The sequence below is a fragment of the Cheilinus undulatus genome, linkage group 3, assembly GCF_018320785.1.
Source record: "Cheilinus undulatus linkage group 3, ASM1832078v1, whole genome shotgun sequence".
NCBI classification, from domain to species: domain Eukaryota; kingdom Metazoa; phylum Chordata; class Actinopteri; order Labriformes; family Labridae; genus Cheilinus; species Cheilinus undulatus.
Window position 1 is genome coordinate 48115587 of NC_054867.1, and position 15252 is coordinate 48130838.

The 15252-nt window shown below is 37.9% G+C and overlaps 1 protein-coding gene across 3 annotated transcripts in view; it reads right to left on the reverse strand.

Annotated features, from left to right (window-relative positions):
- The window catches only part of igsf21a (immunoglobin superfamily, member 21a), a 521040-nt gene that overhangs the window by 188438 nt on the left and 317350 nt on the right, over window positions 1–15252 (reverse strand). The window lies entirely within an intron of this gene.

Consider the following 15252-nt stretch of genomic DNA (forward strand, 5'->3'; position numbering starts at 1 on the left):
GGGAACTGGTCGCTATAAATGTTTTTAAAAGTAAATTAAAGGTGCTAGAAGATGATATGCATCTGGTTGTTGCTGTTTTGCCTGATGACTTATTGCTCTGTGACATGGATTTGTCTGATTTGTGTTTGCAATAGCTTCTCTGTTCTATAAGGTTCTCCTAGATAAATCAATTTAAATGCATCAAGTTGCAAAAGCATGCAACATCCATTTTTAACACCTTATGATGTACTCATTCTTACTGACAAATTATAGCATTAGTTCAGCCAGGCCACGATGCTAAGTGCTGCCGTTTCATTGAGATCAGCTGATCTCATCCGAGCCCTTATCAGCTGACAGTCAGCTGATTCCTGCTTAGCTTCTCGCTAAATGCACCCATATTTAACCCCTTTACTATTCCCTGTTCATGCTACTTTTGCAACCCTCCTCCACCCCAGCTCCTCCAAGAGAGTTGTTCAACTTAAACTTTGAGGGGTATTATGCCTCTTTTCAAGGCTTTACACCATCTCTCTGATACCCATGTCGAAGCTTCACATGATTTACAGCTCAAAAACTCCTCATGTTTTTCACACTGGTGTCCTGAAAAACCCTTATTTTAACCTCCATCTGAAACACTTCGTTTTCGCTGCTGTCTCTTTAACACCCAACCCCACCTCCATGGACCTGCTTTCCTCCGATTGGCAGATTTCCCGGAGGCTGGCCGGGGGCAGGACTCAATGTTTTGTGCCTGCCCCCTCCAATGTGGCTATGTTGCTATGCTAGTACTTGTAAACTTTGAATGAACCGGTCCGACTTAGTAAAATATGGTCAATTTTGATATACGTCTGTATGTGTTAGATCTGGAGTCTGACCCTGATAGTTTGGAGAGAGAAGGGGAAGAAAACCAGCAGCAACAAAGGATAGAGCAGGACGTATCTGTGAGGTAAGTGTTCAGTTACCATGTAACTAAATGGCTAAATGGCTAAAAGGCCTTGTGGGGGTGGTCTGTTCCACTTTGCCGGCAGCACGGATGAACCAGTCAGGAGATCCTATTGCGATGACCTCATCAGTTCGCTCCATTGAAATCTCATCTCAGGAAGACCTCAGAAACCTCGGGAAGATCTCAGAGAGGGTTAGAGAGAGATTTGGAGAGATTCCCGATGAACCGTTTTCATCAGTTTACACTCTAATTCCAAGATTATTGCCACATATGTTTATCTGGCGGTTTGAAAATTTGCATACGTGAAGTATGGACACCCAACATTGTGACTTTATATTTATGTTTTAAAAATCGGAAGAGTATAATACCCCCTCTTTAATCAGTGCCATTCTGTTCTGCCCTTATATGCAATTGAAGAGCTGGGACATGTGCTGTTCCTGCTTGACATTTTTTTCTATGAAGGCTTATGAAAAGGCAAGGGGGATCCCAGAATAGCCATAACACCAACTGTAAATGACAGCAATAATGCATAATAATAGCTGCTGATAAAATTAAAGTAATTACTGTCAACTAAGTGTGTTTTTTGTCTAAGTGGTCCTGACTGAATTCCAGGTATTCCATTGGACACAGCTCAATCTGGAATCTTTAAATCAAACATGCCTGATATTTAAAATTGCAGATGAGGGAAGCTCCGACATGAGTCAACAGTTGTATTGATACCACATTATTTTGACGAATAACCAGATATGAAAAGAATTCAATCAGCCCTAAACTTTGGTCTAAAATTGTCTACTGTGTTGCCAGAGATAGACAAAGAGAAAATCCTATAATCTAAAATTCATAGAGAAGTACACGACTAAAACTAAATGACAAGAAGTGAATAAAGAATCCTTCATCACAGCGAGAGAACTCATGAGAACTGAATCCTTATACTAATAATTAACCACTTTAACCCAATTTTGTCACAAACAATAGACGATATCCATCGAGTCCATCCTCCGTCTAGACTGCTTATTCCTTTTGGGGTCACGGGGGGCTGGAGCCAATCCCAGCAAGTGTGTGCAATGCTAAGTGGTGTTTGATGCTCACATGCTGTAAATATTGAAATGCATCTGATTGTTGCTGTCTATTTTAGTCTGCTATTTCTGCCTTTTAAGATATTTGAAATAGATGCAGCAAAAGCCAGAAAAAAAAGACAGATACACAGAGGAACTCTGCCAGTGGGAGAAACGAAATCTACTGTATTTCTGGGTTGAAATGATAAATAATATGAAGTGGAATAGCATAGCTCATGGTGTACTTTTTAAAGCACTCTTTCAACTTTTTTTTTAACAGGCAGTGACAGCAGTGAGGTTAGTTACTGTTTGCTTGAGAAGGTCAAAAGTCTTTGGAGAGCTGCTACTGAAAAGCTGCCCCAGGCTGCTTACTCTACTCTGTTTTCAAGCTGGGAAGTTGAGGTAGTCCTTATTGATTGTAAACAAAGGGGTAATTCCAGATGGAGTTGAGAGGTGAGGGAGAGACTTTGAGGTTAAGTTTGTCATCTGCCTTGCAGGGAATGCATTTATACTATTGTTACATCTGAAGCACCTTTGGGCTTTGACTGTTTATCTGAGTTCAGTGTGCTGACTGGAGAGTCATACAGATTGCCTGTTCAATATTAACCCTAACAGAACACAGAGTGCTTGACTTGAGCTGGCAAAACTGAAGCAAAAAGATGAAGAGGTGGTGCCAAAATGTCATATCTTGGAACCTTCCCATTGTTTGGGTATTTGGAGTTTTGTAATTTTGATACTTAGCCTTTGGCTTATCTAACAAAACGTCTTGATGGTTAAAATGCAGGTAAGTAATTAGCCCATAGATCTTATTGAAGTTGTGCATGGAGAACAGGGACTTTTACTGTAAAGAATTTGTCAAAAAATAAGTGTGTCCATCATGATATAGGGTAGACTGAGTATAGTTGAGACGTGTACAGTTGAAACACCCAAAATATTTTGCCTGTGCTGCAAGCCTGAGCCGTTATTTTTACTCAGCACATGCATATTAGCATCCTCTTTGGTGGTGGGAAATTTGAAGAGTGTTAGCATCTCCAGTCAGAAGATATCAGCAAAAGTATTTTTAGTAAGGTAAGAATTTCACTTTACCATGTCCCTTCCACAGTGAATAGCTCATTATCCTTTTGTGACCATCAAACATAACTTAGATCATTGCAAACGTTATACTGTGCCCTAAAAACTCACATATTTCATGCTATCCTAGCATGTTAGGTCACTGAGTAATTCTAGAGAAATGCACAAGATGGTTAGCAGGTACAGTTGAGACACAATGTCTTAACTGTACCCGTGAGAGTTCTATTTATAGTACATCACATGCTGTTAGGTTGTGCATCATAAAGACAACAGGTTACAAGTTATAATAAGACCACAAACAAAGAAAATTTAAAAAAAATGTAATATTTGTGATACTTGAACTGTGTTATATTAACAGATGGGTAGACTGTCTAGTCTAGTTTAATATAGTATATATAATATATATATAGTCTATTTAGGCTACAGTTGGTGTTTTATTATTGCTTGTTTACAATAATATTCATTTTTTTAAAATTCCAATAAAGAGGAATGAATTTATATAGAAATATCTCGTAAAATTGTCATTTTTTAAAAGTTTATTGCATTTACAATTGATGTTCAGTCATCATCAATGGGTTTCAATAGGTGTCTCAACTGTACCAGGGTACCGTCTCAACTGTACACGTATGGGGTATTGAGATGGTACCATGGTAAAAATACACCTCATGTTTATGACCTGATTGTGGAAAAAATAAACAACTTATAAATGATATTCATCAATAATAACTTAGTATACAAACAAATTAAACTGCATACGAAAAATCACTTATTTTCAACGTATAGTTTTTGTGTGATATCTGTTCAAAAATGGAGAAGCAAAAAGTGTCTCAACCCTACTCAGTCTACCCTAAGCTAAGTTTTAGTGGAATTACAAGTATCAGTGTTAATAACCGTGCAGGTGGTTATTTCACCAGTCACCACCACAGCTGGCTACTGAACAAATTCAGAGCACTTTGTTTTAAACACTTTCACCTGCACAAAACACTGGCTTTCAACAGGAGCTATTTTCCAGTCCTTGTAAGAAGCACAAAAAGAGTTCCAGCTCTTCCCTTGAACAAAATGTACCAAGGCCAGAGCCAGCTTGGACTCTTTTCCGGTTAGGGAAACAGTGGATTTGATGTTCTGTCAAAATAGAATTTGTTAAACCAGCACAAACACAATATTGAACCATACTGGCTGCTGGTAAAAGGAATTGTAAGCTTATTGGGAAAATATTTATATATTAATACAATGCAAGATGACTGCGGAGACTCACCATAAACTTAGGATGATTGCTAGATATAACAGGATGTCATCAGCATATGCATTAGTTTTTGTTGGTTTAAATAGATTTGAAAGAAAACATGTCCTTTTTTGAGTGTGTAGATATATATTCTAATTCTTCCTTAGCACTTAAATTTGTAGATCTGATATTTTGGGAGGATTAATGCTAGGTGTGCACTGGAATTTTTAGTCAATTCAGACACAAAGTTTAAGTTGCACAACTCTCTTGGAAGTTGGTGTAACTTTGTAATCATTTGGTGTATTATCATTTTTTTATTTGTTTATTTTTCAAGTTGTGCTTGTACATGTTTGAAATAAAGATATCAATAATAGACCATAGATCAAGGCCTGACCAGCTGCTTCGAGTGGTTGGAAGGATTTCTAGCATAATTGCCATTTGAGTCGTACAATAGCGAGAGCAGAATGCTCAACTTTGGTGCATTTTTTTTCCCTTTGTTAACAATCAGGCTGCACCTTAAATTCCCCTAAAACAGAAAGAATGCCTGTAAAGGTCAAATATTTTACCCTTTAAAGACAAGTTTATATTGGTCTCAGAGGTCCCCAAAACATGCCTGTGAAGTTTGTTGCTGAAAAAAACACTCCAGTATTGGATTTTTACATGTTTAAAAACCCCTCTGTTTCAGTCCTGCTCAGAACGAGCTGTTTCTGTGTCTATGGCTTTAAATGTTAATAAGCTGTCTGACTTCACTCAAATACACCCCTCTTTTGCATAATATGTGGCCTTTAAGATGTCCCCTCCCTGACCATAATAAAGGAAATAAATGTGCAGGATGTATAACCTGACACATCAGATGGATTTGTTTCTTACATCCATCTGGAAAACCTCCCATAGACTGTGTTTGGGAAAGGGCAAAGCCTTTGAAAAAAAAAAAAAAAAACTCAGAGGGTGATTGGATGAACATTTTATCTGTCACATCCTACGGGCCAATCAGAGCAACAAAACATGATGATTAGATTCTTGCCAAATATGGTCGGGGGAAGGCCAAAAACATCATTTCTGCAAAGAAAAGAACTCAGTGCTGTTCTTTGTTCTTCTTTTAACGAAGAAATATCGTCAAGCTCTGATGCTATAGCAGCATCCATGCTAATCTCTTCCGCTATTATTGCACAAGCCTCTTGTTGCTGCTTGCTTATGTCACAACTCCACCGCGCCCAGGAGTACTGCTAGTTGTGTTTGATGTTTTATGTGAGTGTGAGAGAAACGCAGAGAGCAGTTTTGTCACTGTTTGTCACTGTTTGAAGCAAGAAAACAAGAAAGTTGATCTGACTTCAACCTCCCTGTGTGGGACTTACGGTTGTCACAGTGTGAGGTTCGAAAAAAACTCAACCACCAAACTCTACAGAGTGAGCACATGAATCGTGTGATGGTCATGCAATGTCAATGATTCAGTTGCACAGAGTGAGATGATATTCCACCATGACTTTCTATAGTCAGCTTGAAATTGCACTGTCTATGCCTAGTTTAAGAAGCCCCTTCAGGGGTATAAAAGGTTCTGCACTTCTATCCCATTTTCTACTGCCCTTATCCAAGCCAATCCCAGCTCAAACTGGGCCATAGGCAAGGTACACCCTGGACTGGCCACCAGTCAACTGCATGGAGAGATGCAACCAAGCATGCTCACACTCACACCTACCAGCAATTTAGAGTCACCAACTGACATAACAAAGATGTTTCTGGTACCCACATAAGCATGGAGAGAACAAGTCAACTCTGCACAGAAAGGGCCCCTACAATCATGATTTGAATATTGTGCTATCACTGGTTCCCAGTAATTCCTGGTGGTTTTATCAGGGGTGTTGTTGGTTTAAAGAGGGATAATGGGTCTTATGTAAAACTACACCCCAGTAATGAGGTATCTAAGTGACATCTTTGTTATGTATGCAAATATTGTGAGTGGGTTATGTTCGAGAATTGTCAGTCCAGTCAGTGTAGGAGTATGTTTTTGGAACATTAAAAGTAGAAAGACTGTTTCTATTGCTGGAGTTGTATGATATTTTTAAAAAATGATGACCATTTACAGACTAGGTAGAAACCACCATCTGTATTCTGCTCTTGACCAGCATGTCAACAGTGATACTCAAAGTGAGACACTATAAGTCACATTTAGCTCCTGTGATTTATTCCCACAAAGAGTGGAACAGTTGTCCTTGCCCCCCGGGTGTTTCAAACATAGACCTCTGTTGGAACAGCAGCAGAGCGCTAACAGCAGCTCTAATGGGTTCGTTGTGTCTATGTGTGAGCATGTTTGTGTGTGTATTTGAGTGTGTATAAGAGAGTGAGAGAGGATATCAGTCTTTTGGAGAACAGTCAAATCTGTCAGATCATCTTTCCACCATATCACTTTCCTCACTCAACAGCTCTCATTGAATTACCCTTGAACAAGGCACTTTAACCCAGACTAAAAAGTTTAAAAGACAAAATGGAGCTAAGGCAGACTATTCATTTTATAGTTGTGATGAAAAACCTAAACTCTGTACTTTTACATTCCACTATATGAACCAGAATGGACCATTTATCAAACACTAGTTATCAAGACCTCTGCAATTACCAGTGGAAAGAGAGGGACAACCTACCTTCCTATTTGGTACACCAAAACTGGAGACATTCAGTCAGTAAAACTTTAATCTTTATGAATATTTTTATCATACATGGAACATGGAACAAGTAGTCAAATTTTTAATGATATTTTAAAATACATATTTACTGGATTGAGCCAGCATGCAATCCAAACATTTTGTACCTTATTCTATTCATGATGAAAATGTGTGCATCAAATATTACACAAGAGGTATTAAAAGCAAAATATGTGTGCATGAATTACAAAACATCAGGTATTTCAATGTAATTTTGGTGGCTATCATGAGTTATTTTCATTCATTTGAATTCTATAGAGCTTGTGCATTAAGTGTACCAATGCCAGCCCTGCCAAGCCTGGACAGGAAAATTAAAGTTGTTTACTGGATACCTGTGCAACATAAATATTTTTGCCAGCAGATTCTTCAAGGTAATCTTTGTATGGCATAGTTTCTACCTATAAAGTTTAGAAAACCTTGAAGTCAGTATTTGATAAAGCAAATAATTTCAAGAGGAAAAAAATGAAGGCCAGTGTCTCATTTGCAACAGAAGCACTGAATGGACTCATACTTATGCCAGCAACGCCTCTTGCTACTGTTTAAAATTAAACTAATAAAAGCCTTAAACTGCTGAAATTTGATATATTTTGAGTATAACTTAGAGCAGTGGTTCTCAGCTGCTCGAGCCTCAGGACCCACCATCAGTGTTTATTTCTTCAGCTAAAACTATCACTAAAAATGTTCGTTGACAGCCTTTTTTTACATGACAAAAACAAGACTAAAACTAACAAAAATAGATCTGTGATGACTAAAACTTTAAAAAGTAAGTTCAGTTTTCATCAAGATGGCTAAAACTAGACTAAAATGTCATGTAGTTTTCGGCAGATTCAAAATCTGTGATTTTTCTCTACTGTGGGTAAAACTGTCAAAAACACTGCTGCTGTTTTAGAGTTTTCGTAAAACTAAAAAGGATAGAAATGACTAAAATGTGACTAAAACTAAAATGCATTTCACTGAAAGACTAAAATTAAAAATAGCTGCCAAAATGAACACTGCCCACCATCAACTCCTGAAATTTCTGATATTTTTTGACCAAACCATGCATTTAATTAATAACAGTTTGGACCGCAAATAGTACAAAACTCCAAATCAAAGAGACTGGACCAAACAAGCATATCTTAAAAGAGTTTAAATGATTTTTGCATTTTTTCCCACTCCCGTGACCACTAAAAAGCACGCCTCAATCCACTCTTTGGTCCCAACTCACCAGTTGAGAACTACTGACTTAGAATATCTATGATTTTATTATTTTTCTATTTTTTTATGTGCAAACAATTTTATATTAGAGAAACTGAATGTTCACATGAGTCACTGGTTCAGAATTTTATGTTACCAATTCATATTCAAAACAGGACTGAGGAATTTAAAAATGACAATTTAGAATAGAGAACAGCTGATTTTGGAACTTTTTTTTTTTTTTAATAGAAAATGAAGACTAAAATGAATAAAAACCAGAAACAGTCCTTAACGTCAAAGCCAAAAGGGGAGAGCATCAGAGGTGGAAATTAAAAGTTTGACCTTTCATGATGCACTAAAAATGTTCTTTTTTTCATGTTTTGTATTGATTGTCTTTGAACGAGCATTTCAGACATGTTAACCTTGCAAACCAGATGAATTTGCCAGACTCCACATCTGTCCTCAGGCAAATCTTACAAAGCTCCAGTCTTCAACTTTTGTACTGAACCAGACACAGCTCAGACCAGTAGCATCAATTGAGGAGAATGAGGAGGTATCTATGGGGGGTTCAGTTGTACTGAAAGCAGAAGGCAATGGCTGCTGCTGAGGCAGCAATTGGTTTGAATTTGGCTATAGAGTAGCGACAGTTTTATCAGAACTGGACCACATTTCTGTATAAAACAAAGAGCACTGGAAGTTTCCATGCAGTGTTGTGCTCTTCTGCTGACCTGCTTCAGCATGAGTCTATGAGAGCTGGGGGGGGGGGGGGGGGGATTGGTTTTAGAGTGAGTGGGTCTAATTTAGTGGTTCCCAACCAATGGTCCAAAGGTCTCAGGAGGGGCAGGGCTTCTCGTCTGCTCTGGATGTCAAGATAAGATGTACTTTTTTTATTTTTTTAACAATGATGATAAACAAATTGTAGGAGCAGAATATTAGAGCCACCCTAGAAGATTTAGAAAAAATGAAGAGAATACAATCAACAAACAATCAACTTTTTGGGAAAACATATTTTTGAGACTATTAAGTTGTATATTTACAAGCAAAAAAGAAATTTCAGAGTTGAAAAAATCTTTCATTTTGACATTAGAACAAAAAAAAAATCTAATTTTAAAAATCATGAATTTACAACGGTGTAAAGTCAAAAAATTAAAAGAAAATATACTGAAATCACTGGTTGGATTTTCTTCCTTGCTTCTATGCTTTGATGTTGTTTACCCAAATTTTGACCCTACCATCTGAATGTCACAGCTGAAATTGAGATTCATTAGACCAGGCAATGTTTTTCAATCTTCTCTGATTGGTTTGAACTTCAGCAAGTTGTCTTGACCACGTCTACATGCCTAAATGCATTGAGCTGCTGCCACTGATTGGCTTACGAGCTAATTTGTTAACAAGTAATTGAACAGGTGTACCTAATAAAGTGGCCGCTGAATGTAGAAACATGACCAAATAATTGATTACACAAATTGTAAAGTGTTATGTGTTATGTAACTCGTTCAAAAGAAAATAAAAATAATCTGATTACCAATGACCTCAAAGACTGCTGAATATGGAGGTGATGTGAAAACATTAAAAGCCCATTTTTAGGCAAATTTAACATGCAAGAGAAGATTATAATGCCACTGTTTAGAAAAAGCTGTTTCTCTTTCACACAATTATGCTAAATTATGAGTACATCCACTTCTCCTGGAACACAGAACCACTGGTTTTATGCAACAATTTTGGACTGATTTGCAATCATTGAGATTAACTTTTATACATCATCTTGATGCATGTAACAAAGTTTTTCTGAATAAATCAATCCTAAAAACACATTTCAAAAAGTTAACCAAACTATGAAAAACAGTAAGCAGCTCCAGACACAAAAGTGTGTTAGTCTCCTGCAGCGCTTCCTCGAGAGTAAGTGCAAAACAAGTAAGTCTTTTTATTTCACCACAGCCCAGACTGATGAAAATAGCACAGTGAATCACTCCGTGGTGGGAGCTGGGGGAGGTAATTGGCTTTGTCTTGGATGGCTACATTATAGTAAATGCTGATGTAGCCCATTGCTTTGTTTTTACAAACAAAGCCGTAGTTCTGTTATCCACAGTCCTGACTGCTGCATGCACAGATTCACACCAGGACAAGTGCAGAATAAAAGAACCCAGAGATAAGATAGCTCAAGGCTTCTGGGTGTAAGGTGAGGAGGCCATGAAGAAATCCCACACCGCAGCATTTCTGAACGGCTGCCTGCCTCTGGAGCATTCTCCAGAAACGGCACATCCATCAGAATTAAGAGGAGAAAAAGAGGAAAGGTTGTACTCTAACATTGAGACTTTAGTTAAATATTAACACTTGGTGGAATTAATTTTTTAAAACCCCTCTAATCTTTGATGTCGCGCATTTCTGAGGTGCAAGCCCATTGAGAATCTGTTCACAAAAAAGCAGCACATGAGACTGTGAGAGTACTCAAGCGCTCTATACAGTACCATTCATTTATTCATGGGTCAGCTAACGTCTCAACATGAATCTAAATGAAATCACCATTTAGACTCAATGTTTAAAACCCCATAATATATCAAATGGAGATTTCTTTCCTTGATCATTACTATATTTAGTCCTTTAAATCAAAATGACTGTGCCACACAGTTATAAACAGTAATTTAACCATAAATGGCAGCTCTGAGAGCTCTAAAGCTAAGTGTTAAATAGACACATTTATATGCATTTGGAGTCTCATGGTAACTTATGTATACTACCACTGGATTTATCCACAGAGAGCGATGCATGATTTTCTCTATCTTGGTCACATTTTAGCAAACAATTTTCTCTAAATACTTCATTTCACCTTCTTCCGTTTTAATGCTGCATAAGTGCATACACCAGTGCCCAAAAGACAACTGTTAAAAAAACAAAAACAAAAACAAAAACAAAAAAACAAAACATTTTTAACTTCTGCAATGCAAAGCTAATATATACACACTGACATAAGCATTCTGATTATTGCAAAGGCATTCATAATGTAGTTCAGGTTCCTCCCATTTCTCTGGATCTTTGCTGAGATGTTTCTACACCTTGATTGGAGTCCACCTGTGGTAAATTAAACTGATTGGACAGGATTTGGAAAGGCACACACCTCTATAGAAAGCCTCACAGCAGATAAAAACCAAGCCCTGAGGTCAAAGGAACTGACTGCAGAGCTCAGAGACAGGACTGTAGCAAGGCACAGATCTGGTGAAGGCTATAGTAAAAAAAATTCTGCTGTACTGCACCAAGAGCACAGTGGCCTCCACAATTCTCAAACAGTAGAAGTTTGGCACAACCAGGACTCTTCCAAGAGCTGGTTGTCCAGAAAAACTGAGCAATCAGGAAAGAGAAGGGCATTTGTTAGAGAGGTGACCAAGAACCTGACGGTCACCCTGACTGAGGACCAGAGATCCTGTGTGGAGATGGGACAAAGTTCTAGAAGAACAAACATCACTGCAGCGCTCAAAAGATCTGGGCTTTGTTGCAGAGGTGCGAGATGCAAGCCTCTCAGTGCAAAACACATGGAAAACCATGTGGGGTTTACAAAAAACTCCATGTGAATGCATTATAGTATTCAGTTTCTGTTCGTTTCATTAGCATGCAGTGCAACCAAAAGCACAAAATAGAATGGCATTAGAAAGGATTTTTTTTTTTTTTTAATTGAGTGTTAATTTTTTTACGTTATTCATATCATTACCAAAACATTAACGCTGCCAGCACTGTTCATGAGCAAACACCAGCTGGACATAAGAACAAACAAAAGTCATATTTAAAGGTAGTAAGTTATGAAAAGATGGGTTCTGAGACAAAATGAGGTAATTAAAAGTTGGTTTGAAATGAGTTGAAATAAAATTAAGTACTACTGAAGCCAAATAACTTAAAAGGTAGATGCAGAAACTAGTATTCAAAGCTGTTGAGTAAATCTGAGGTGGGTACTGGAGTAATAAAAGCAAGACACTCAAAAGAAAGAATCAAGCATTTTGCTCTGCTTTTCAAACTAAAAGTAATATTAGTAGAATTTAGCTTGGTAATACACAACCAAGTGAAAAGGTAATAGAATAAACAAGCAATTTCCAGCAAACCATGTTAAACACACCACAAAACCTCCCCTGTACACGAGAAAAACCCTAGCGCATACACGGTGAGGATCGATAGCAATGGGCCCCCATGGAGGAGCAGCAAAAACAGTACCGCAAAGAGAGATCGGTTGTCCCCGAGGAGTTGCATCTGAAAGCTCTTTCCTGTTATGTAGGCCTTCCTGCAGAACTCCCCCTGCCTACAAATGCAAGCAAATGCTCGCCCCTGCCTGGATAGATGGAGGGTGAAAAAGAGGAGCCCTGACAGAGTGCCGTCTGATAGCTCATCCAGTCAATCTCTGCATCAAATTAACTGGCACATTGTCAGATACTCTTTCTGGCCTGAAGCATTACAGTTGAATGGGTCAGGATGGTCGACTGTATGAAGTATACGCTGGATGGGAAGCGCAGACAAAGTGCCTGCAGCTCTGGATGCAAAGAGTGCGGTGTAATCAGCCATGTTTCGTAAAGGAATGAGCAAGAAACAAAATGATGAGGATCATGCTGTGATTCTCTGAGTGCTGAGGGAGGTGTGATTGGCTTTGTGCTGGCTGGTTACATTATAGTAAGTGCTGATGTAGCTCATCTCTCTGTTCTTATGCTCAAAGCTGTGGTTCTGTTGTTTGCTCTCCTAAGCTCTGTATTCATGGATTCAAATCCATGGAAATGCAAAGAGGAGAAAAAAAGGAAAGCATGGAGGTATTACTGGAAGAAAAGTAAGAGCGCATAAATAAACATGGCAAAAAAAAGGACTTTCTGCTGATTCCAGAAGCTCTGAAAACCCCATTCACTGTGCATTAACTGGGTTAGCTTTTACTTATTCATTACCAATTAAAGAAACAAAGATTTTACTTTTCCTACCCTTAGAATATTCTTCATAATATACTTAAAAACTTTGTTTTAGACTTTAAAGAGTAACTAAACCCCCAAACCACTTTTTCAGCTAAAACGCCATGCTACCAAACTCTAATGGTCCAAATCTCAACATTTAAGGTCAAGGTATTTAATTTCTCTATTTTTTATTTTTTAGAAATTTGCCCTCTATACCAGACATTCTCGACCTTTTTAGTCCGCCACCCCTCAAAAATAAAGGTGCCAAAGACCAGGACCACCTACTGTACCTGCAGGTTGTTGAACACAGTCATGCACATTCACGTGCAGACAAGGCCGTCCATAAGGGGGGGGAAGGGGGGAGGTTTCTGGGGCCCAGCCAAACTGGAGGCCCATGAAGGTCTGCAAAATCCTGGTCCACTATAAAGTTAAGCTTTGATAACCACATGTTAGAATTAACCTGAATAACAACCACTCTTATCAAAGCATAAAAATGTTTATTTTTAGTTGATTTCTGCCATAGTATAAATAGATGTCTTAAAAATGTAAATCCCCTTTCTTTAAAACAGAATTAAATGGGTTAAAAATGGCAGAAATTGGTGGAAAGGTGGTGAAATTGGATTTTAAAAGAAGAAGAAATGGGTTAAAGTGGCAAAATTGGCATAAAAATAGTGAAGTGTGGTTAAAATTTGTGCTAAAAAGTGATGAAAAGTGGTTTATAGTGGCAAAAGTGGGTCAGCAGAGGCAACAGTAGGCAGAAGGTGGCAAAAAAAGGTAGAAAAAGTGGTGGAAAGTGTTTAAATTGATAAAACTGGTAGGGAAAGGTGATTATAATGGGTTAAAATTTGGCAAAATTGGTGTAAATTGGCAAAATAGGGGAGAAAAGAGGAAAAATTGTCCAAATTGTGCCAAATAATTGTGGCAAAATTGGGTAGGAAAAGTCTTTTCAAAATTGGCAAAAATAGACACTTTCAGCATTCATACCCAGTCACATTTTCAGCTTCAAAATGAGGAAACTGTTATGCATTGATATCCATAAATCACAACTGGGGAGGGCCCATTCTCTGGGTTTGTCAGGGGCCCAGACATTTCTGTGTGCACTTTTGTTTTACAGCTTTTTTAATTACATAGATTTCAGCACAAATGTAACCAAATGAGCGTGTTTTTATTTTACATTTAACTGATTGTATGTATATATTAAAAAAATGTGCAGTTATCGGGCCCAAAGGGTTAAAATCAAATTTTAATGACAATTTTAATTCTTATTTTAACTGTAATGGTTGTTTGGGGCTGGAATAGTTTTGAGGATCTTCAGGGAGCCAAAAACAAGGCCTAAGACGTCCATGGTCCTCCAGCAACTCCTTCCTTGCTGCCTGTGCTAACTTTTAATTGTGGTCTCGCCAAAGTGTCACTACTTCTTCTCAGGCTGTCAATCACCTCTAAATAATCCACCCCCATCATATGCTCTTATGTCTACTCTTTGCTTTGGATGAACCACACTCCATGCATATTTACAAGTGACTTGCACCTGTAGTTGTTCACACAGTTCTACTGCTGACTAAGGCACATTTGCATATCCATTGTGTTTACATATTGCACTGCTGCTGTGTTATGCTTGTCTGCATGGCCATTACATTTTCAGTATTATGATCTGTTTGTTATACTGCAGTCTTATCCTCATTTGCACATCCACTACTAACTGTAATGTTATAAATCTGTCTTTTCTACTGTTTTAAAGTGTCTTATGTACTGTTTTTAATTGACTTATACACTGTTAATTATTAAATTACTTCCAAGCCTTTAATCATTATTGATTTTATAGTTCAACACCATTGCCATTTAGTTGTATTGTTGTATTTCACTTCATCATAATAACAATAAAGCCTTGCATCACACTGTAGCTAACAATGGTAATCACTCTAATGTCACAGCTGAGAGTGGAGAAAGAAAGGAGTGAGTGGGAGTGTCTCGTCCCTCTCCCCAGTCTCGTCCGTGGCATTTTCTTTTCTTTTAAAATTCAGGCTGAACTCTGTACTTTAGTTACACTTTCATAATAAAATTGCAAATAAACTGTTTCAACATCAATTTATTTCACTAGAAACAATTTTTACCACCTCTCCTGTTTTGTCACCTTTTTGCACAAATGAATGAGAACCAGCCAACCAGGAGTCGATCCTTTCTTTCACACGTACTTCGCCTCAGC